Raw genomic sequence first — 22,916 nt, forward strand, 5'->3', positions numbered from 1 at the left:
AAAGTACATGAAAAGATACTCAGCATCACTAATTATTAGGGAATTGCAAATAAAAATCAGGGTGAGATATCACTTCATACCTGTTGGAATGGCCATGATCAAAAAAACAACAGATAACAAGTGTTGGTGAAAATGTGGCAAAAAGGGAAACTTGTGCATTACTGGTAGGAATCTAATTGGTATAGCCAATATGGAAAACAGTATGACAGTTACTCAAAAAAATTCAAAATAGATCTACAATATGATCCAGCAATCCCACCTCTGAGCCTATTTTCAAAGAAAATGAAATCATTACCTTGAAGAGATATCTGCATCCCCCATGTTCACTGCAACATTATTCACAATAGTTAAGACATGAAAACAGTCTAAGTATTCACTGGCAGTTGAAAGAATAAAGAAAATGTGGATGGAACATTATTCAGCCATAAAAAAGAATGAAATTCTACCTTTTGTGATAACATGGATGAACATAGAGGGAATTATGCTAAATGAAACGTCAAAGACAAATACTGTATGTTTTCACTCATACATGGAATCTAAAAAAGTCAAACTCAAGGAAATAGAGTACAGAATGGTGGTTGCCAGTAGCTAAGGGGTAGAGAAAAGGGGGAGATATTGGTCAAAGGGTACAAATTTCCAGTTACAACATGAATAAATCCTGAGGATGTAATATATAGCATGATGAATATAATTAACAATACTATGTTATACTTGAAAGTTTTTAAGACAGTAAATCTTAAATGTTATTACTGCACAAAAAAAAATAATTATATGAGAGAATGGTAGTGTTAGCTAATCTTATTGTGGTAATCACTTCACAATATACACATGTAATAAAATCATCACATTTTACAGCTTAAACACATATACGTCAATAACATTTCAATAAAGCTTGGAAAAATACACTAATACTATATTTCTATCAAATCAATAAACCACATGCAAAATTTTTCCTAGTGGTCCCATTAATGCCTTTTTAGCAAACAAAAAAAAAAAAACTAGTCTAGGCTCTAATCTAGAATCACATGGTGCTTTAATTTAACTGTCATGTCTCTTTATTCTCCTTTAATCTGGAGGTTCCACAGTCTTTCTCTTTCATGACCTTGTTACTTTTGAAGGCTAGAGACAATTTATTTTTGTAGACTGTTCCTTTAAAAAAATTTATTGTTATAGTTGATTTATAATGTTCTGTCAATTTCTGCTATACAGTAAAGTGACCCAGTTTTACGCATATATATATATATATATATGCGTGTGTGTGTATATATGTATATATACATATATATACACATTCTTTTTTTGATTTTTTTTGTTTGTTTTTGTTTTAACTACTCAATGAATTTTATTACATTTATAGTTGTACAACAATAATCACAACCAAATTTTATAGCATTTCTATCCCAAACCATCAGTGCATCCCCCCAACCCTAACCTGTCTCATTTGGAAACTGTAAGTTTTTCAGGGTCTGTGAGTTAGTATCTGTTCTGCCAAGAAGTTCATTCTGTCTTTTTTGATTCCACATGTAAGTGATAGCATTTGATGTTGGTATCTCATTGTCTGACTGACTTGACTTAGCATGATAATGTCTAGGTCCATCCATGTTGCTACAAATGCCAGTATTTCTTTCCTTTTAATGCTTGAGTAATATTCCAAAGTTTACCACGTCTTTGTTCACTCCTTTGTCAATGTACGCTTATGTTGTTTCCATGTCTTGGCTATTGCAAAGAGTACTGCAATGAACATCAGAGCACAAGTGTCTTTTCGAGTCATGGTTTTCTCTGGATAGATGCCCAGGAGTGGGATTGCTGGATCAAATGGTAATCTTATTCTTAGTTTTCTGAGGAATCTCCACACTGTTTTCCACAGTGGTTGCACCAATATACATTCCCACCAACAGTGTATTAGGGTTCCTTCTTCTCCACACCCTCTCCAGCACTTATCGTTTGTAGACTTTTTGATGATGGCCATTCTGGCCAGTGTAAGGTGGTACCTCACAGTGGTTTTGATTTGCACTTCTCTAATAATGAACGATGTTGAACATCTTTTCATGTGTTTTTTGGCCATCTGTATGTCTTCTTTGGAGACTTGTCTGTTTAGATCTGCCCATTTTTGGATGGGGTTTTTTGGTTTTTTGGAGTTGAGCTGAAAAAGGTGTTTATAAATTTTTGAGATTAATCCCTTGTCAGTTGATTCATTTGCAAATATTTTCTCCCATTCTGTGGGTTGTCTTTTCATTTTGTTTAGGGTTTCCTTTGCTATGCAGAAACTTTTAGGTTTAATTAAGTCTCATTTTTTTTAATTGTCTTTACTCTAGGAGGTGGATCTGAGAAGATGTTGCCATGGTTTATGTCAGAGAGTGCTTAGCCTATGTTTTCCTCTAAGAGTTTTATAGATCTGGCCTTATATCTAGATCTTTAATCCATTTTGAGTTTATTTTTGTGTATAGTGTTAGGAAGTGTTCTAAATTCTTTCTTTTACATGTGGCTGTCCAGTTTTACCAGCACCACTTATTGAAGGGGCTGTCTTTTCTCCATTGTATATCTTGCCTCCTTGGTCTATATATACATTCTTTATCTCATATTATCATCTATGATGTTCTGTTACAAGTGATTGGATATAATTCCCTGTGCCATACAATAGGACCCTAGTACTTATCCATTCTAAATGTAGTATTTTGCATCTACTAACCCCAAACTCCCAGTCCATTCCACTCTCTCCCCCTTCCCCTTGGCAACCACAAATCTGGTCTCTGTGTCTAGGAGTCTATTCTGTAGATAGGATCATCTGTGCCATATTTTAGATTCCACATATAAGTGATATCATATAGTATTTGTCTTTCTCTCTCTGACTTACTTCACTAAGTATGAGAATCTCTAGTTGCACCCATGTTGCTGCAAGTGGCATTATTTTGCTCTTTTCATGGCTGAGTAGTATTCCATTGTGTATATAGACCACATATTCTGAATGCATTCTTCTGTTGACGGACATTTAGGTTGTTTCCATGTTTTGGCTATTGTGAATAGTGCTGCAATGAACACAGGGGTGCATGTATCTTTTCCAAGGAAAGTTTTGCCTGGATATATGCCCAGGACTAGGATTGCTGGGTCCTATGGTAGTTCTATATTTAGTCTTCTGAGAAACCTCTATACTGTTTTCCATATTGTCTGTATCAATTTATAGCCCCACCAACAGTGTAGGAGGGTTCCCTTTTCTCCAGCACTTGTTATTTTTAGACTTCTTAATGATGGCTATTCTGAACAGTATGAGTCAGTACCTCATTGTAGTTTCGATTTGTGTTTCTGTAATACAAACTAATGTGGTGTTGAGCATTTTTTCATGTGCCCGTTGGCCATCCGTATGTCTTCTTTGGTGAAATATGCTTAATGTTCCTTAATTTAAGTTCACCTAGGGTCACCTCATGATGAAATTCATGTTATGTATTTTTTATGGAAAGACCACAAAGATAAGCTTGGCTTGTCCTCACTGCATCATATTAGGAAGTACAGGTATCTATTTGTCCTATTGCTGGAGATGTTACTGTGATCATTTAATTCAGGTGGCATTGTCAACTTTCTCCTTGTAACTCTAATTAGCAACCATTTGTAATTAATAAGTGTCTTGGAAAAGTCTTTGAGACTATGTAAACATCCTGCTACTTCTAAAAAATATTCATCCACTAGTTTTTGCACTCATATATTATCCTTATCTGAAATGATTAATAGAGTGGCTGCCAAACTGTGATTTGCTAATTCAATTTTCTTCGCTTTGTTGGCATGTAAGGAAGAGCTTTTTCTCCATTCTTTGTTTTTCATATATTTATTAAATCAGTTTAGACTCATGGGTCTCTTATTTTAATCTACAGGTTATTCTCATTATTTATTTTGATGCGGATTTGGCAGTGGAAGCCAAGAGATAGAAATTTCTCCTAAGGGATCCAGCAGGAAAGAAGGTTTGATAGGAGAAGGTTTCACTGATGGGCTGAAGCGTGAGAAAGCAGAAGGAAACAGGAGGAAGAGCCCAGGCAGAAAGACAGTTTCAGGCAGGAGAAGAGATAACTTATCCACTGAGCTCATAGAAAAGAAGGAAAGAAAGTAGACAGACGGGCGATGTCAATGCTCAAGCTGAGAAGTTTGCAATAACCTCTACACTGCAGTGTAGTTCACAGATGTGGCTCGGATCTGGTATTGTCATGGCTGTGGTGTAGGCTTCAGCTGCAGCTCTGATTCGACCCCTAGTCTGGGAACTTCCATATGCTGTGGGTGCAGCCATAAAAAAGAAAAAGAAAAAAATAGAAGTATGGAGAGGGTAAGTAAGGGAGTAAAGTTTTTAAGACAATGCAGTTATAAGCAATGAGATCATGAAGAAGTAAAAACAAAAGAAGCTGGTGATGAAGAAAACTTAAAGTCTCGAAGCACTAGAAGTTCAAAAAGATTTGAGAAAGAGGCAGAAAGGAGGAAGGGAAGGGAGATGATTGAATGATGGAGATTAGGTTCGAAGAATGGGATACCAGAGTTTAAGACAGAGGTGTAGAATTTCTAGGGAACAGCAATGTCTTCTCATTTAGTACATGTTAAGTCTCACACTTGATCGAGCAAGAAAAGATGTAACACTTCATTGAATCAGAGGTAGCACCTATCAAACCTCCATCATCCGGAATTCAGCCAACATCCCAAAGGTGAGCAAAAAATGCCCATGAGTGGCAGTGGAAATAGATGAGACTTTATGCACCAACCTCATCCCTTTCATCAGATCTCAGTTTCTGCTTCCCAAACATAGAAAGTGTTTTCCCAAGGCTATATTATGTGCTATATACATTGTCTCACTTCTCTTCTCACTCTGATTTCCAATTATAATCCACATAAGAGAAAAGACAGAAAAATTTTGCAAAGTAAATATAGGAACCCCAAAAGTACACTAGCATGGCGTTGCCTAGAGAAAATGTAAAAATCCCTCCTGTGCAATGATGCCTGAACGATACCTTTACTAAAGCAAGAATATTATAACTCATCTCCGTTATATTAGTACTGAGCCATCTAGAAATGGTTAAACCATGCTGGGTATACTCAGGGCAGCAAATATTGAAAATATGTACTATATATCAAAAGATTTCCTATTAAAGAGTAAATCAGAAAGGGCAATTGGTGCTTTAAAGAGGATAAATTCCAATGTATTGTGACAGTCACTTCTGGAGAACCCTGTGAATGTCCTTGAGACCAAATACAAAGACAGAAGGACAGAGTTCAATGTAATGTTTATTGGATATTTTCCATCATGCAGGCACTAAGCCAAATCCTTAATATGTTTTTTTTTTTGTAATTCGTACAACAACACCCTGAATGCTACAGTTTTCCCGATTTAATGGCTGAGAAACTGAAGATTTAAAGGGATTAATCTGCTTGAAAATGTCAGGATTCAAACCCTAGCCCCCTGATTCTAAAAAGCTGTTTCCTTAAAGACTATGTTACTGTGGCAAACTTCCTGGTCTTCAAAAGTTATTCAATACAGGCAAATTCCAAGATAAGCAAGCATTTGTACATTTTCTGCTAATGTTTTTTCCCCAAATATATTAATGAGGTTGATATATACAAACGCAGTTGAAATATTTTACTCAGGGTTAACTGTATCATAAGATGACCCCAAAAATGACATTGTTTACAGCTCCAATATTTTTTAAGTTGAAAACTTTCTATTTTATAGTTCCTCAGGAAAAAAAACTTTCTTAATAGATGGTCTAGCATAATCACTGATGGTATAAAAGGTATTAGATCAACAGACCTAACTCCTTCCAAGGTCAAGGAGTTCCCACTGTGGAGCAGCATGTTAAGGATCCAGTGTTGTCTCTGTGGCAGCTCCGATTGCTGCTGAGGTGCAGGTTCAATCCTTGGCCCAGGAAATTCCATGTGTTGCAGGTACAGCTGAAAAAGAAAAACAGGGGAAAAAAGATTAAGTCCTTGATGCATTGACTCTGGTTGAGCTTAACCAAAGATGCAAAATCAAAAACAGTGTCAGGAGGATTTTTACTATGTCTTTTGGAAATAGTTTACTAAGGCTTTTATTTACAAAATGGAGTGGAAACAAAATTATAATCCACTGTAGTTTAACATTTTATATTCCTTCATATTAATTAAAAGGTAAGAAACCATGAATGACAGGCTCAAAGAGACCGTCGCTGGTCATTTCTTAAGCTATAGCCATGGTTCTGTTTACCAGAACAGCATTTTTGTCCTTTTCTCCTTCACAAAACTATAGAGCCCTGTAAAATGGAGAGCCACAAAAATGTGCAGAAACCAGGCATTATTCCATACCTTCCCTGAAGTTCTTCTAGTTCACCTCACTTTTATATTGCAACATTTCTAATATTCTCATCCAGGCTTTTGAGGTGATCAGTCTAAATTTGCCAAGCTAGGGCACAGAGTAGTTTTCAACTATGGAGAAACATCAATGAACCCAGAAAACTCATTTCATGTGTGTGCCAAATGTCACAGAATACCCGATGGGTTCCTGGATTATTAGCTGAGAGGGATGGAGAGAAAGGGAGAGAAAATGGGTATCATACTACCCAGATCCAAAAGTCCTTTTGAGGAAGCTGCTTGATAAAGTAAAAAGCCTGGGCTAAAACAGAGGTTCCATTCCCCTGATGCTAGAACAATTCCTCACTTCAGAAATGTCAACCATTGCCTTGGGGAAGGCATAAGTAAACAAAAAAGGTAGTTGTGTTTGCCACACTTAAACTGATTATTTTGGTATTAAATGAATACAACCATTGGTATTACATAGGATTTCATATTTGATTTTCATTTACAAGGCTTTTGGGGGGAGTATGTATGTATGCACTACGTATTTTAATAGATGATCATGATACTAGTTAAAGCTAATTTTCTAAGCCTCAGATTTAATCTTAGCATTTTTAAGCAAGTTATAATGACCGATGAAATCTTAAGATCATAAAGCACTTTGCTGGTTTGTCTATAGGAAGCTATCTTAGAGCAACACCTAGTGGCTCTTTGGACTCCTCAAGGAAACATAGGATCAAGAATGAGCAGTTTAAACACGTTCCTTTCCTTTTAAGCAATTTTAAGATGTAGATATTGAGGATAATGTACACTTTCTACTTTTTCATGCTTTTCAAAGTTGTGTTTAATTTCCACTTGGTACAAATTGAACCCAAAATGCTGGTTTCTATTAATCTGGTGAGTCTATCACATGGTTAAAAAGAGTCTGTTTGGTTGCAATGACCAAAGGAGCTGTGGATATTTTGCACAAAAGCATTATTCTATAACCAAAAATGACTCCATGAAAAGCCATTGATAAGGAGAGGCTAATTAAAAATTAAGATTTAGTATTTTTAAATTGTCAAAAACCACGAGGTTAATTTGAAGTAAAATGCTATAATGTGAGGATCTCTAGAAATTATGGGCTTGTTTTATGTACTTTGCAGGAGGATTCAGAAACAAGCCTTATAATTCCGTGAAAATCTATTACTCCTCAGAATTCAATGGTGAGTTTAAAATCCTTTTTCGTCACATGTGATATTGAAATCATTTCACTTCTTACAATATTAAAATCAGAAAGGGAGAAATTTTACTGGAATCATTTGCAGTGTCTGTGGAGGTCTTCCCGATCACTATCTTCAAATTGATTCAAGAAATGTTGACATTTAATACCATTCCGGGGTCGTGTTATAATCATTGTCGGCAGCATGAATTTGTGAGGTTTTTATTTTATGTTCTTGTCAAAATGTCTGTCACAAAAATGAGACCGAAAAAGTTTAATGCTTTATGTGCTCACTGAGAGATGATAATAACCCCCGCTTCTCTGACCTCCTCGGTATTTCAAAATTTAGTGGCTGGTTTGTTCCCCTTACTCCTTTTGCAGCCTCAGCAGCCTGAGAAGCCAAACCATCAACCAATCGAAACAAAGCATATAAAAATGGTTCAGAGCATTCTCTCCTGCTATCACCAGGCTCACAGCACATCTCTGATCTCTCCACAGGCAGGAGGGTTATGTCAGGCACATCATTTAAACCTTTCCTAATGACACTTGAAACAAAATGGAGGGCAAACAACACCAGCACTTCTGGCAAAGGCATTAAAATGCTCCATGGGCTTCACAATCAGGATATCGAATGCTAAAACCAGAGGTTTTTAAAAACAAGTCCAGTTACAAATTGTGTACCCCTAAACTCACGGTCGTGCCCACAACGTGTGGCCCAGCCAAAGGTCTTTCCCACCTCTCTTTGCTTATCTCACAGTTAGTTTATGCCGCTTTAGCTTACCTGAAATATCAATGCCAGAATCACAGATGTAGTATTTGGACAGGTAGAGCAACTACGTAGAGACTCAGCTTCATTTCGGCATGGGCTGCTGGAAGGCACTGCTCACCTCAGTAAAGAATTTCTGTTGGAACATTTTCTATTTCCCAACAACATAATCCTGTTACCTTTAAATATAGAAAAGAGAAGTTTCTTCACCAAGGCACTGAATTCTTTTATCCAGCCCTGAATTCAAGGCCCTTTGCAGCCCACCTAAGTCTGTTTCCTCATACAGATTCAGGGCGCATCCTTTCTACAGCCTCTTAGCCCAGTTTCCAAGCTCTTCTGTGTTAGTTCACCAAAAAGTCCAAAACAATTTCAGGAAGTATAACCAAAAAATTCAAAATTTTCCACAAATTCTTTTGTGGAGTGGGATGAGTTGTTTTAACTCCATTAAATCAATCACGGCTGATTGCACTGCAGGTGTCATTTATCCAGCTGCTGCCTATTTGCCTTCTACTTTCCGTCTAAGATACATTTGCTCTTATACCAATCTATTTTGGGATATAATTAGTTAGGACTCAAATATGGAAGCATTTTGATTGTAACATAAGTCTGAATGGTAAATAATGTGAGTTTCTACCCTTCTTGTTATAGCTGAGAAAAAGCACATTTTACCCCAGCATTTTCATCTATGCACACCTCAGCATATGTTTTTTAAGTTTCAAGAGATGCCTCAGTACAACCATAATGTTAATTTCCTCATTTTACACAAACTGCTTAAAATCAGCGTCAATACTAAGTTATACTACAGGATGATGTTTCAAGATTAATTCCTTAGAGTCTGGAATGATAATTATGTATTGAGAGAACTTAAGCCTGTTTAAAAGCTCCAAATTGGCTTAGAGATCTGCATGTAGAGAAGCCCTAGTAAAAGAGCAGAAAGAAACACCAAATGGTCCTAAAAAACATCTATTGAATTCATAGTCTCCAGGCAATGCTTTCCAAAATGTAGAATTTCATCAGTTCTGAATTGAAAAGATTGATCTGCTTGTCATGTTGAATAGACTCTAAAAGTAGTTTAAGCAACAATTGACCCGGAGCACAGTACCAGCGAGTCTTCTGGGCATCAGGCTGAAGGCAGCTCCAGATTTCTAAGATAACTGAAATTGTCTCTGTTGTGAAAAACAGCAAAGCATTTCACAACAGACTGGAATGCTCAAGAGGATTTTCGTAATTATGGCTAAGAAAAAACGAGATTTGCTGGAAGCTGCATTTACATTAGTATGGCTGTGTCTTTCCTCACAATCCTTATGCTTACAAAATAATCAATTCCCTCTACTTTTCATAATTCCATTTGCTTCCTTTTTTTCCCCCCTCTGATTACCAGGCACTAAATTTAAGCCATATCACAAAAGGCAACTGTGAACATTTTTTATTAGTGCTTAATCTATTTCCACTACTGAGTCATAAATTTTGTCAAATATTTTACACTCCACTCATCAAAAGGATGTAGGAACATGCTAGAATTCACATGCTCTAGCAACTGATGAAATGTTGAGGTGAGAGTTAGAGAACAACAGATACGACAATCATGAGCAAAAATGAAGGGGAATATTCCACGTGAGCTGCTCGAGAGATGTGAGACGAATACTAAACATGTCACTGTGAGATGTCAGTAAATGTTGTGTTAAGACCATAAACCACAGTTACATTCCCTTATATTAAGAAGCTCACATTCCTCTTTGGTCTAGGACCAGTCAGTCTCCTTGCTCTCTTCTTTCAGCTCCTAATGAAGGGACTTACTTGTTCTCCAGTTGAACTGCTTGGGTGAACAAAAGAAGAGCAGGAACAATGCAGCCATTCTGCAGCTGACACACATCGTTGCCGATCTGCTGACTCACTTGGTTGATGTCAGACAACATCCAGGCCCGCAACTGATTACCTACCTGGATCTTCCTTCAGTGTCTTCAACTCTGCGGCCAGGTGCCTGGGTTTAACCCTCTGACGAAGGGCCCCAGCTTCTGCAGGACATACTCATCGGTAAAGTCAAAGCCAACAGGAGCAAACAGGATTTGAGATCATTCTGGGGGTTCCAGCCTGCTCGTGAGCCTCCCTTCCTATCTGCCCACTGTGGACATCAAGCCCCAGCATAAGATGTGAAGACAACAGCCTTGTTGAACCAGGCCCACAAATTCACAAGCCAGTTCCCTGTAACAAAAACAAAAACAAAGTTTAAATACCTATACATCCACACACATAGTATTTATATATAGAATACAGATAGAGATATATAGATTTTGCTTCGGTGGTTAAATCTTGATTGATAGAGAATTTTGTTTTTAAAAAAAAGTGTTTGAAAAATCTCATCCAGATAATAAGTATTTACTGTTGAATATTTTATTAGAGATATTCAACTTTTGGAAGAATTTTGTGTTCAAACCTGAATTCCTCAGGTTTTCAAGCCTGGCTCTCCTCACGGGTCATATTAAATCCATGATCCAAGGGCTGGAACACTAACATTTTAAAAATATGTAATTTTTATTTATTTGTTTTGCTTTTTAGGGTCTGCACCTGCAGCATATGGAAGTTCCCAGGCTAGGGGTCCAATCAGAGCTGTAGCCACCAAACTACACCACAGCTCACAGCAACATCCTTAACCCACTGAGCAAGGTCAGGGATCTTACCTGCAACCTCATGGTTACTAGCCAGATTTGTTTCAGCTGCACTACAATGGGAACTCCTAAAACTATGCAACCTTTAAAACAAAAAGAGGCTTTGGAGGATGCCCAAGCACAAAATGCAAATTTCAGCACCAAAGACAGTAACTGATCAGGAATGAATGGTGGGCCTTCCCTTATGGTACTGGAGATCAGTTTAAGCAAGAAAAATTGCAGCTGACTGAGTCTTCTTTCTGAGTCTTGTGGTGCCTTATATAGTAATTAGTTTGTAAAGATTAGAAAATAAGGCAAATGTAGCCATTTAGTAAAAAGTTACAGAAAGCATACAAAGAGATAAAGCTATATTTTCAACATACTGCTTTGAATATAAATAACTTTTTTCTTCAGAGCACATAGATTGGTTCACTTTAATAAGTATCAGTTAGAGACAATAGCTTGATTTCTACCAAAAGGCAATAACTTTCCACTAAATTACAATGATATTTCAGATCTACCAGCAGCAATATTGCCCTTTCTATTCCTGTCCTTTTTCTAGTTTATAATTTGATGGTGATACTTAGAGCATTCTGTTTTTTCAATTGAGTAGCAATTGTTCTCCACTGTTTTGTAATTTAGTTTCAAAAATTAATTTTTCTAATGTTTAACTTATACAAGTTAAAGAGAAAACAATTTTATTTAATATGGCTCCAAAATTCTGTGTAAACAGTATTTTGAGGTTTTTTTTAGCTGTTCTGATTAGACCATGCCATAAACTAAATTGAGGCCAGCATATTTCAGAGGAGAAAAATTTCCTCCTCCTCAAATTTAATTTTTCCTTTTTTGTTGGGAACACATCTTATTGCATCATGGATAAAATTCATTTTAGAATGCATCTAATTCTTAGGCATAAAGCTAACTGTCTTTTTAAAGATCCTTCCATCTTATGCCCTATTAGATCATATTACTGCAAAATGACTTTCCTCTAATCCACAATGCTGCTGTTATCCTGATTAAAGAGAAAACATGAGGAATTAAAATTTACTTTTGATTCTAATGCTCTAATCATCAATCAAGCTTGTCTCCTTTTTGACCATTTTTATTAGAGTTTTATACCAATACAGCTATACTGAAGCTGAGTTTATTTTATATTCTGTTTCTCCATTAGTCAATTTTATTGTAAATACATCTTTCTGACATTTCTGTAATAAAGAATGCTCTACCTGGAGATGTAGTTTATCCAAATTCAAACTCACCCATTGCTCAGGCTTACATTACTTGGCTTTGCCTCTGCATTATTAAATTACAGCGTTTTTTCCCTAACAGACTTAGCCTTTATGCTGCAAAAGTTCAGATTGTTCTTAAGAAAAAGAAATTATTCTTCAATGTCAGCCAACAACAAAAGTAAAAATACAAAAATCTATTAAAAGGAAAAAGAAAAAGGTAGTGATATTATTAAAGATAAAGAGAAAATGAGAGTCATTATCTAGTCATTATGATGTGAGGGCATTAGTGTCCAAATATCATAAAACTAGGAAACAGGGAGCATTAGTCTTTGACATTCTCAAGTTTCTTACCTCCTACTTTGCTTTTGACAATAGCTGGGAAACAATCTGATATTTCAGAAGTCTAAGTTAGAAGAACTGAACTTTTCTATTCATGTTGTAATGCCTGTTTCCTGCTGGGGGTGGAATATGGATATTCTGTTATTAAAAAATGGAATCTTTCTGTGAGGATGGGGGAGTGCCATATCTTCATTGTTTACTAGCCAGTAGGTTTCAGGTAAAATCCGCCTAGAAGTCCAACCAGCAGATGGAATTCTGGGAATTTATCCAGCCTGCCCCACAGAGGTGGTCCAAACAGACCTTCCTCTTCTACATGAGAAGTGGCACCTTTACTGATTCTGGACACCACAGCCTCAGAGATATTGCAGACTCTTATTAAGATGTCCAGTGTGCTTGATTAAATTAGCATATTGAGGCTCAAAAATAAAATCCCAATTCTGAGAAATAAAACTAAAACAATAGCAAATAATAATATCCGGCACACCAGGCACTTTGAAGAAGTTGGGCTATAAAAGACATATTTATTGCCTTCACACTAAATTTGAAGGAACAGGACACATATGTTTTCCAATTTGGGCTCTACAAGTGATAAGGACATAGTAGACTTCATTTCTATAATCATTGTAAGAATAAAGAAAAAGATAATTTCCTATAGAAGATCCAACTAGCAATGTGGAAAATAAGCAGTGAAGAAATTCAGAGACTGAAGAAAACAAATTGGTTTGGGATCATTAGAAAGGTTTAATAGGAATTCCCATCGTGGCTCAGCGGAAATGAAACTGACTAGTATCCGTGAGGATACAGATTCAATCCCTGGCCTCGCTCAGTGGGTTAAGAGTCCATGTTGCTGTCAGCTGTGGTGTCAGTCACAGACATGGCTCGGATCCGGTGTTGCTATGGTTGTGGCATAGGCCAGCAGCTACAGCTCCAATTGGACCCCTTGCCTGGGAACCTCCACATGCCTGGGGTATGGCCCTAAAAATTAAAAAAAAAAAAAAAAAAAAAGAAGACGGCTTGATAGCAGTGAAGCTTGAGTTGAATCTATAACTGATAAAACTGAGATGGCTAGAGAGGGATGAATAAGGTTTTCTAGGAAGATGGAAAGTCAGAGGTAAAGGTGTTGTGGTAGAGAGCCTCAAAATTTTAGTGGTATAAAACCATCACACTTTTTTCCTGCTCATGTAACAGTTCAATGCAGACATTTCTGGTTAGTGTCTTTCCTCCACACATGATTCAGACTACTAGGGTCATTCCATCTTGGAGTCCCACTGTCCCATAAGGCCTCGGAGTCTTCTCATCCAGCCAACAGAAGGGAAGAAAGAATTCAGGGACCAAATATCCACTTCTCAAACACCTTGCCAGGAGCAAACACTACACCACTTCTGCTCACACTCCACTGGAAAGTATTAGATGATGATGAAACCTAGATTTAAGCAGACACTGGAAAATGTAGCTCCCGCCTCAGCTGTCACTTCTCAGTGAAAACTCCAGGCTTTAGAGGAGGAACATGCATTTTGTTGGACTGCTTTATATCTCTGTCATACCAAACCTGCTAAGAAGGTACAGAAGGTAAACTGCTCATCTTTTGCAGTCACCCAAGTGGAAGAGTTTCTTAAAGCTGCTATAATAGGCTGAATATATAGAGCTGGACCAGATTCTAAGTCAGAGAGTGGAATAATCAAAGCAGCATTTTAAAGGAAAAAACAGACAGTGGTGTCCAGGAGGATTGCAAGTAGAATAAATATTTTCAAGATCAGACAAGAAGGTTGGCATAGGACATAGAAAACCCTGGGAAGGATTTGAGATATATTCCTAAGTGAAAAATGAAGTTTATACGTGATTAGAATGGGAATGGGTGGGTGGAGGGTGAAAAGAATGCAGACAAAAGAAAGAGGGAAGTAAAGAAAATGTTGAGCATTCAAACTTACACAATAGTACCACCAAGTGTTACTGAACTCAGGTTTTGCTACTCACATCTCAAAAGCTAATACTCAAGAGATGAGCGCTAGTAGGAATAGAAAGCTTCCTTTACTCAGGAGGTCAGCAGCCTGGGGAGAAGATGGACTCACATCCCAGAATTGGCTCAGAATATTCTGTTCAGCCATTAAAGTTTTTAAAGGGAAAAAGGGAGGTAATCTGAGTTAATCATTGAGGTAGGGGGTCAGATTTGACTTGTCACCATCTCCCATTATGTGCAGCCTTGTTGACTCCTTGTGATCTTTCTTTAGATTCTATCCTGTTCACATGCAAGATTAATGAAAGGGAAGCTGAAGAGATGATCTAATCATCTGTCAATTACTTATTCTACATTTCTACTTCTTTAATCTAAGGACAAAATCAACAAATTAGGCAATGCATTGTGTGATCAGAAGAGTTGAAAGGTGTCCTTGGACCAGAGGTTAGTTAAAACATGTCTTTGCTAAAGAGAAAAGACAAAAGGCCTCCTGTAGAGGGCTGTTTCCTGCAAACAGCCATTTCTTGCAAAGGGCCCCCTAAAAATTTCCAGAAGTGGAGTTGCTGTCATGGTGCAGTGGAAATAAGTCAGACTAGGAACCATGAGGTTGCAGGTTCGATCCCTGGCCTTGTTCAGTGGGTTAAGGATCCAGCATTGCTATGAGCTATGGTGTAGGTCACAGACGTGGCTCAGATCTGGCATTGCTGTGGCTGTGGCTGTGGCTATGCCTGGCAGCTGTAGCTCCAACTGGACCCCTAGCCTGGGAAACTTCCATATGCTGCGAGTGCAGCCCTAAAAAGCAAAAAAAAAAAAAAATTCCTGGGGCTCCCATAGTGGCACAGTGGTTAACAAATCCAACTAGAAACCATGAGGTTGCAGGTTCAATCCCTGGCCTCGCTCACTGGGTTAAGGATCTGGCATTGCCATGAGCTGTGGTGTAGATCGCAGACTCAACTCAGATCTGGCGTGGTTGTGGCTCTGGTGTAGGGCGGTGGCTACAGCTCTGATTAGACCCCTAGCCTGGGAATCTCCATGTGCCGCAGGTGCAGCCCTAGAAAAGACACACACACAAAAAAAAAAATTTCCAGAAGTCATTCCATTTCTATGGGATTATGGGCATAGTTCAATTTTCTGTAACTTTCTCATGCTGATATAGAGCACAGTATTCTTAGAATGGAAGATGTTGACACGGGTCTGTATCCTCTCCTTGCTGACAATTTTAGTTATCCACTTACACATACGGGAAGAACAAGCTAAAAATATTTTGATGTCCACCAAGAAATAGATAATTATGTACAATACTGTTAATCCTATCCCCTCAAGGCCAGTTCTTTGGAATTGTGCTAGCCATGGGTTCTGCACTGCCCAAGATGGAGCAGTTTGTCATGGCTATAGTCTGGTCATTAAGTAGTTTGCCTTTTTCCTCTAATGTCAGTTAAAGTATCCGTAAAACAACTCAAGAATGCCTGTGACTCTACTGTCCTAATCATCAACTTCTTAAGCATGTTCTCTTTTGGCTCAAGGAGGTAAGGAAGACTTTAGCTTTTCTGCAAACAAGAATCAGGGGACATGGAGGGCCCTTTGTACTTGGTGAAGAGGGGAGCCAGAGGGTTCTGCTTGATTGCATAAGGACCAGTAGGAAGTAATTTCAGAGAGAAAAAGCTGAGTCTAGGAATTTGTGCAAGAGCTCCTTGAGATCCTCTACGTGGAAGAGTCTAGCTGGTGGTGACACAGGATGAGATGAAGATAAGAAGGGACCAGAATAGGAGGCCTTGTGTCCTGACTCCCACCACTGTGCAATTTTTCCTAGACTATATAGTATCTGGAAGAGGCAAACGAACTATTTTGTGACATGGCAAATCCATTCTTTTTGCCCGTCTACACAATCGATATCAATAGCCACAGTCAAATTGATCTGGCTGCAACTCACATCAATTCTGAGGATACTGAAAGGAATGGATTGGCTGTGCCACAGGCCAGCCATTTCACATTTCAGACCTGCCCCCTTCCACCTCAGAGTGATAAGGCCAATGGAGGAGGAATTCAAGGTCCCCAGCCTGTTCATTTTTTCAGGCTCTAGTATCAATTTTTTTTTTTTTAGGTTCCACAACTGCCTAACTAAGTTTGATGTGAAAATTAAAAATCAATTTTGTTTCCTTTTTTTTTAATCAAACCAATATTATTTGACCATCTTCTACATGCAAGACTCAGTCTTGGATGAAGTAGAGTTTATTAAATGGAGGATACTCTGATAGGAAGAGAAGAAGCATATCAACACACAATTACTCTGCAACTCCACTCAAGCCCCATTCAGTCCTATTAGAGAGAGAAAAGCAATGTCTAAATATGTCCTTTGTGCTAGGCACAGCTCTAGTGTGCTTATATCATTTGCATCTCAGATTAGCCTGTCATAAGCATTCACTCTCCATTTTAGAAGAGTTTAGTAATTTATCCAAAGTGATACATGCCTAGAAAATACAGCGGTGGTAAAGCTTTGAGATGACCCAAAGCTGAGGGTGTTTTGACACTAGATCCACTTTCCTATAGATTTAACTAGGCCCATTAAAGCTGCCATGTAAAGCATGTAAAGAGGTAATTTCTGCTGCCATAGGACCAAAATTTTCAAACCAGCACCCTGCCCTCCTTTAATTCTGCCACAGAAAATCAATTCAATAGTTAAGAACAACAAACTTCTCCCTGGACATGTAATTATACTAAAGTGAAACTGAATGATTATTTTGAACCCTGAGTATAATAAAGGACAAGAAAGTAAACACCAGTTTATTACTCCGGGGTTCATCAGTCCCAACAGTGATGCAGCCTTGAATTTGCCACAGATTGTAAGATGAGCCCTGGATAAGGCAGAAAAAATATACAATAATCTTCTTAGGAAAGCAAATCTGCTGTGAGGTCCAGTCAGTCTGCGGCCCATAAGAACATTTCTCTATACTTCTCCATGGACAAGCTGGACCCAGAGAGCCCAGCACAGCCCAGCAGCGTGGTACCCCAAAGGCTTGGAAAGAACACTGAAGTATCCCCAAGATCATACCCTGTATATGTCCCCTAAATGCAATTACTTGAGGCAAATGCCATGTCAGGGCTGGCTAGCCAGTTTGGAATCCAACTGGCCATCCAAATAGGGTTAGGCAAAGAGGTTCCAGATCTCAAGTCAATATAGACAAAGATTAAGGAAAAGCTGAAGAGAGAGGAAGTGTGAGGCAGATCCAAAGGGCAGCAGAGGCTCTGTTGTTTTTATCTGGTGTCAGAGCAGAGCCAGAGAGGATTTTAAAAGCTGGCCATGGAGCAAAAACGTATTTTACCCTGCAAGCTGAAATATCCACAGGCTGTGAAAGATCAAGGAAAATAAAAAGAATACTGTCATTGCAAGGGCACCACAGAGAGAAGCACCATTTCATAATCACCCCTGAAACAAATAATAGAAGGAAGCTCCATCAGTTTCTCTGTCTAAGCCTTCACTATTCTCCCTCCCCCAGAACACACTCTGGGTCAAGTAGCAGATCATTTCTTTTCTAAAACTGACTAGAATGTGTGCCCTTTCTTTGTATTACATTTCCTCAACACCATAAAATAAACAGTACTATGGAGTGTTTTAATTTCCTATCATCTTTGGAAAATCATGCTAATAAGACATTTAGTGAAAAGAGTAGCTGCCCAGTAAGTGGCAATAATCTTTTATGAGTGCCACTATGAAAACTATGAACGAACATGTTGACCTTGAAAGTTCCAGTCTTACCGTGAGCGTAAGAACAATGACACAGATATTCATTTAGATGAATGCTTACCATGCTTGGCCTTATCATTTTGAGCTCCCCACATTTCAATTTTCCTAGTTATGCTCAGAAACTATGGTTTGTGATGGAAAGCAAAGGAAGGATACTGTTGCCATGGTAGCAAAAACATTTTTTTTTCCCTTCCTCAAAAATAGTATGTTAGAGACCAGTGGGGGAAAAAAATAATGCTAACTGCACTTGGAGAGAAAATTAAGTTTAAATACAAGTTCTTGTAATTTTATCAAGTGCTTTTTATATATCTTTCCATCTTAATGTGCAATGATGCCTTATGAGGGCTCACTAGTTAAAGTACAGGTTACTTTTTTCTGCTTTGACCAGGTTCTCTGACATACGGAATATATCGTTAAAAATCCATGAAGGAATGAGTGAATAGTCCAGATTGACAACTGTATAAAATGATATTCAAAATAAGTTTTAAAAACTGCCTTAGCTTAATATTGTCTTAAAAAATGACAAGCAACTACAACAACCACAACAAAAACAATGGCTGTTTTCCTTCGAATTCCTTTGCCTGTCATTCAAACAGGACATTACCCTTTTCGGGACTAGTTGACTTAATGTACCAACCTGTGCTGCTCACATTCCTTAATGCATTTCATTTTGGTGACATTATTTTTACGGCTACTACATTGGCTTCTTGCAAAGTAAAATCCCTAAAACTTTGCTCTTTTCATAGAGCTGTTGACATTTTTAAATAAGAGGACCTAACACTCTGCTGCTGCCTTAATTCTGCAAATTACTTTCCCGCCAAATTCACACACAGCCATCCATTAGAATAGCAAACACTTCACAGCTGTTGTTATAGCTCTTGTATTTCCCATCCTCAGCGTATTTTCCCTCTTGTGTACTAAGACGAATGTCAGTGTCAGGTCTTTAGAGGACTGGGTGATCTTTTTACTTCATATTTGAAAACATATTCTTGCTTCTTGTTTCCATTCCATGTCAGAAATTCTAATTCACAAGTGTTCATTTTCCACACAGATGCCCTTGAGAACATCAGCCCAAGATGGGTTCTAATATAATTATCATCTGTAAATTATCATATATAAATGAAATTAAGACATTCCTAATTGTATTATTCATTCCTTTTACTGTGTTCATTTTATTGATGTATTTATTAAGATTTATTTAGAAATGAATCTATTCCCAGGTTTTACCCCAAAGCCAGTCTATTCTGTGAGACATAGCTCCCAAATAAACATCTTCTATTGAACAAGAATGAACAAACCAGTTACTGTCTTACAGGGACCAATTATATTATCCTTTCCTGGGAGAAATAAAAAGCACAGTCATGAAGCTAGGTTTCGCTAGGTTTGGGGAAGACTTTTCTGTCTTGCCAATGCTTTTCTTCAGCACCAACTCAGGGCATCACTGTCTTTCCATTTGTGATTATAATCAAGTGTGTTTAGAATATAAGAAATCAGAATGGTCTTTGGAGAATAAACTTATTAGGTCTACCCCAAGCCCCTATAGCCCTTCAGCCCCTCCCCCCCCCCGATAAAAAATAACAATAAAGCAACATTTTGGTTCTCTGAGGAACAGTCACAGTCAAAGGAAGTCTGTTAACTTGAACTCATTGGAAGTAGAAGCAATGAAGTGAAGTCAAGGGTGGCAGCTTCCTGAAGCAGGAAGGCTTCCGAGGAGTAATGAAGACTGTGTCTCTAAAGAGAGCTCTGTCTTTTGAAAGTCATTTTCTGCTTTCCCCCATCTTTATGATGTATAAATTTATTGTTGGTAATTGTGCTTTGGAGTGTGATTTAAAACTGTGCTTCAGCCAGGGCCTAAAAGCAGTGTAGGCTCCAAGCCCATTCCATCTCTGGCCTCATCTGTGAATGCTGTCAATAGACATGCCAAAAAATGATGCAAATGGTTAGAAACAATGGGCTACTATTGCTTTTTTGCTATTAGCCTCTCCCTAGCACTCACATTGATTCTTTTAAATGTCTCATGAAGGATATGCTGGAATGAACTGGGTGCTATATGCTGTTAAGATACCTTAAATGGAAAGAATTATTTCTGCAGGAATTCTAGGGCATGAAAATAAATTATTGAGGATGAAAGGTGCTCAAAAAAAACACTCATGTCAAAATAATTATATGATGTCTTCTGAAACTAAAAGAGCATGCATTATCACAGAGGCCAACTTGCCAAATCTCACCTTAACCACACTATACCTGCTTCTATATTAAATATGACAATATTGAGTCCATTTAGTTTTGAAAATAACTATCTTCCCAAGTGCTCAGAATGCATTAGAAATTCATGTCATGGAGTTCCTGTTGTGGCTCAGCACAAAGAATCCAACTAGTATCCACGAGGATGCGATTTCCATCCCTGGCCTCGCTCAGTGGGTTTAGGATCAGTGTTGCTGTGGCTCTGGTATAGGCTGGAGGCTATGGTATATGTGGGCAGCTGCAGTTCTGATTTGACCCCTAGCCTGGGAACTTCCATACGCCATAGTTGTGGCCATAAAAAGCAAAAAAAAAAAAAGAAGAAGAAGAAAGAAAAGAAAGAAAGAAAAAAGAAAGGAAAGGAAAGGAAGGAAAATAAAGGGAGGAAGAAAGAGAGAAAAAAGAAATCCATGTCATGAGCCAAACAGATGAGACTAAAGCAGGACTTAAGGCTAAGAAGATTCAAATGTCCCATCGGGTACCTCTTTCCACAATGGCCTCATGTACTTCATCTCATTTTTAGGTTTCAGCAAAAACATGAGGGTGACAGGACACAAGCTAATCAGTTAACAGCCGTGTAGAGTACAGCCAGTAAATCGAGAAAGCAGTGAGACAGGTGAGAATGCAGCCATGCACACAGCAGCAAAAAGAACTAGTACCAGCACCATTTTCCCCAGGCTGACCTGGGCCCTGTGAGCTATTGGTTGCTGCTCTTTCTCGTGCCTTCTCTTCAAGTTGCTTCTCCTTAGTCTAACTTTGCCTCTCCTTCTGACAGAAAAGCATTGAGTAGAAAAGCATTTTTCTCAAGCATTTTTACTCAACCTTCCAGAAAAGTTTTTGTTTGTTTTTTCACCCTGACCCTTTTATGCCTCAAATTTCTGAACTTGGCTTCTTCCTTGCCTCCAGCATCTTTCCAATGTGTCAATATCCAAATCCTCTTTTTGGATATTTCACTGGACCTCTAGGTAGAATCGTACATTTCTTTGCTGGAAATTCTATTATTTAACTTCTATAATATTCCAAACTTTGTCTTCCTACTTCTCCAAAGGTCTCTTCTCCCCTTTAGTTCCTTAAACATTGTTATTCTTTGGATACCATCCTTAACCTTCTCTCCTCCTCACTTTGCACCATTTCCTAATGGAGAATCATCTGCTCCCATGACTTCAACCATTACTGATGACTTGTGGGTCAGTATTTCTATCTATAGCCTGAGTTTCTAACATATACACAGAAATTGCTGAATCTCTGGTAATAGCCATATGAATGACATGCAAATACTTCGAACTTAGTATACTTTGAACTTAGTATATCCCCACTAAACTCATTATTTTCCACCCAAATTTGCTTCTTTGACATGTGATTTCTTGTCATCATCATCTATTCAGCTGCCAAAACTAGAATTCCCAGAGTAATCCTTGACTTTCTTTCCTCAATTTATATATCCAATTAATCTCCAGTGACAGAAACTGAGAGTAGGCATTTAGAAACTTACATAGTAATTTGACATTGCTGCAGCATCCAGCATTTTATTTTTCTACTAATTCATTTTATCATCTGTTTAATGATCTACCTAATATTTTTTTAAAAGAAAGAAGAAACTGGCACTTTAGCATGGATCATTAAAAAGCAGTGATGTGGAGTTCTCTTATGGTGCAGTGGGTTAGGGATCCAGCACTGTCACTGCAGTGGCTTGGGTCACTGCTGTGGTGTGGGTTTGATCCCTAGCCCAGGAACTTCTGCATGCTGCAGGTGCAGCTAAAAAAATTAAAAGCACTGATGGAAATCATTTAGGCCATTTTAACCTCCTTTTCTTGAGAATACCAAAGAAACAATGGACACGCTCTCCAGAAAATAACTTATATTGCATTACTGTATAACATTTGCACATAATATAGTTGGTTCATGGATTCCCTAAAACCCATTTGTAGCCCAAATTCAGAACCCTTAATTCAAGTTGACAAAGTCTGGAATTTCCTTCTCAATAGCTTCCTTTGTTAGTTTATTTATTGTGATAAAGTTTCCAGATGAGCTTTAAAAACCTGGCACTCATAGCAAGAATGTGGCACACATGTGATTAATCATCTCAGAATCAAAAACTGGGGGTATCCACCCATTGTTTCCAAGATCTTATGTGACTTTTAATAGTTTCCTCAGGTGAATGGAATAATTAACGAGAGAATAATAGAAGAGTTATGCCATAACCTAACTATTTATTAGGTGGATTATAAATTTTTGAGACTCAGACCCACAGTTTATAGGAGAAGAGTTGGCACAATGATATAATGGTCCTATTAATGCTAGGGAACTAGGGAATCAACTTTAGCAAATGGAAAGCAGTAGACGAGAGTCCATCCCATTCTATGGCATATAAAACAGATCATTTGTCTGACCACAAACCTTCCCTCACTCCAAATGAGAATTTCATGCATCTCACAGAGACATATAGAATCCAAAAAATTTTTTAAAGTAAGTATGTTGGAGTTCCCATTGTGGCGCAGCAGAAAT

The sequence above is a fragment of the Phacochoerus africanus genome, chromosome 2 (assembly GCF_016906955.1).
Source record: "Phacochoerus africanus isolate WHEZ1 chromosome 2, ROS_Pafr_v1, whole genome shotgun sequence".
Classification (NCBI taxonomy): Eukaryota; Metazoa; Chordata; class Mammalia; order Artiodactyla; family Suidae; genus Phacochoerus; species Phacochoerus africanus.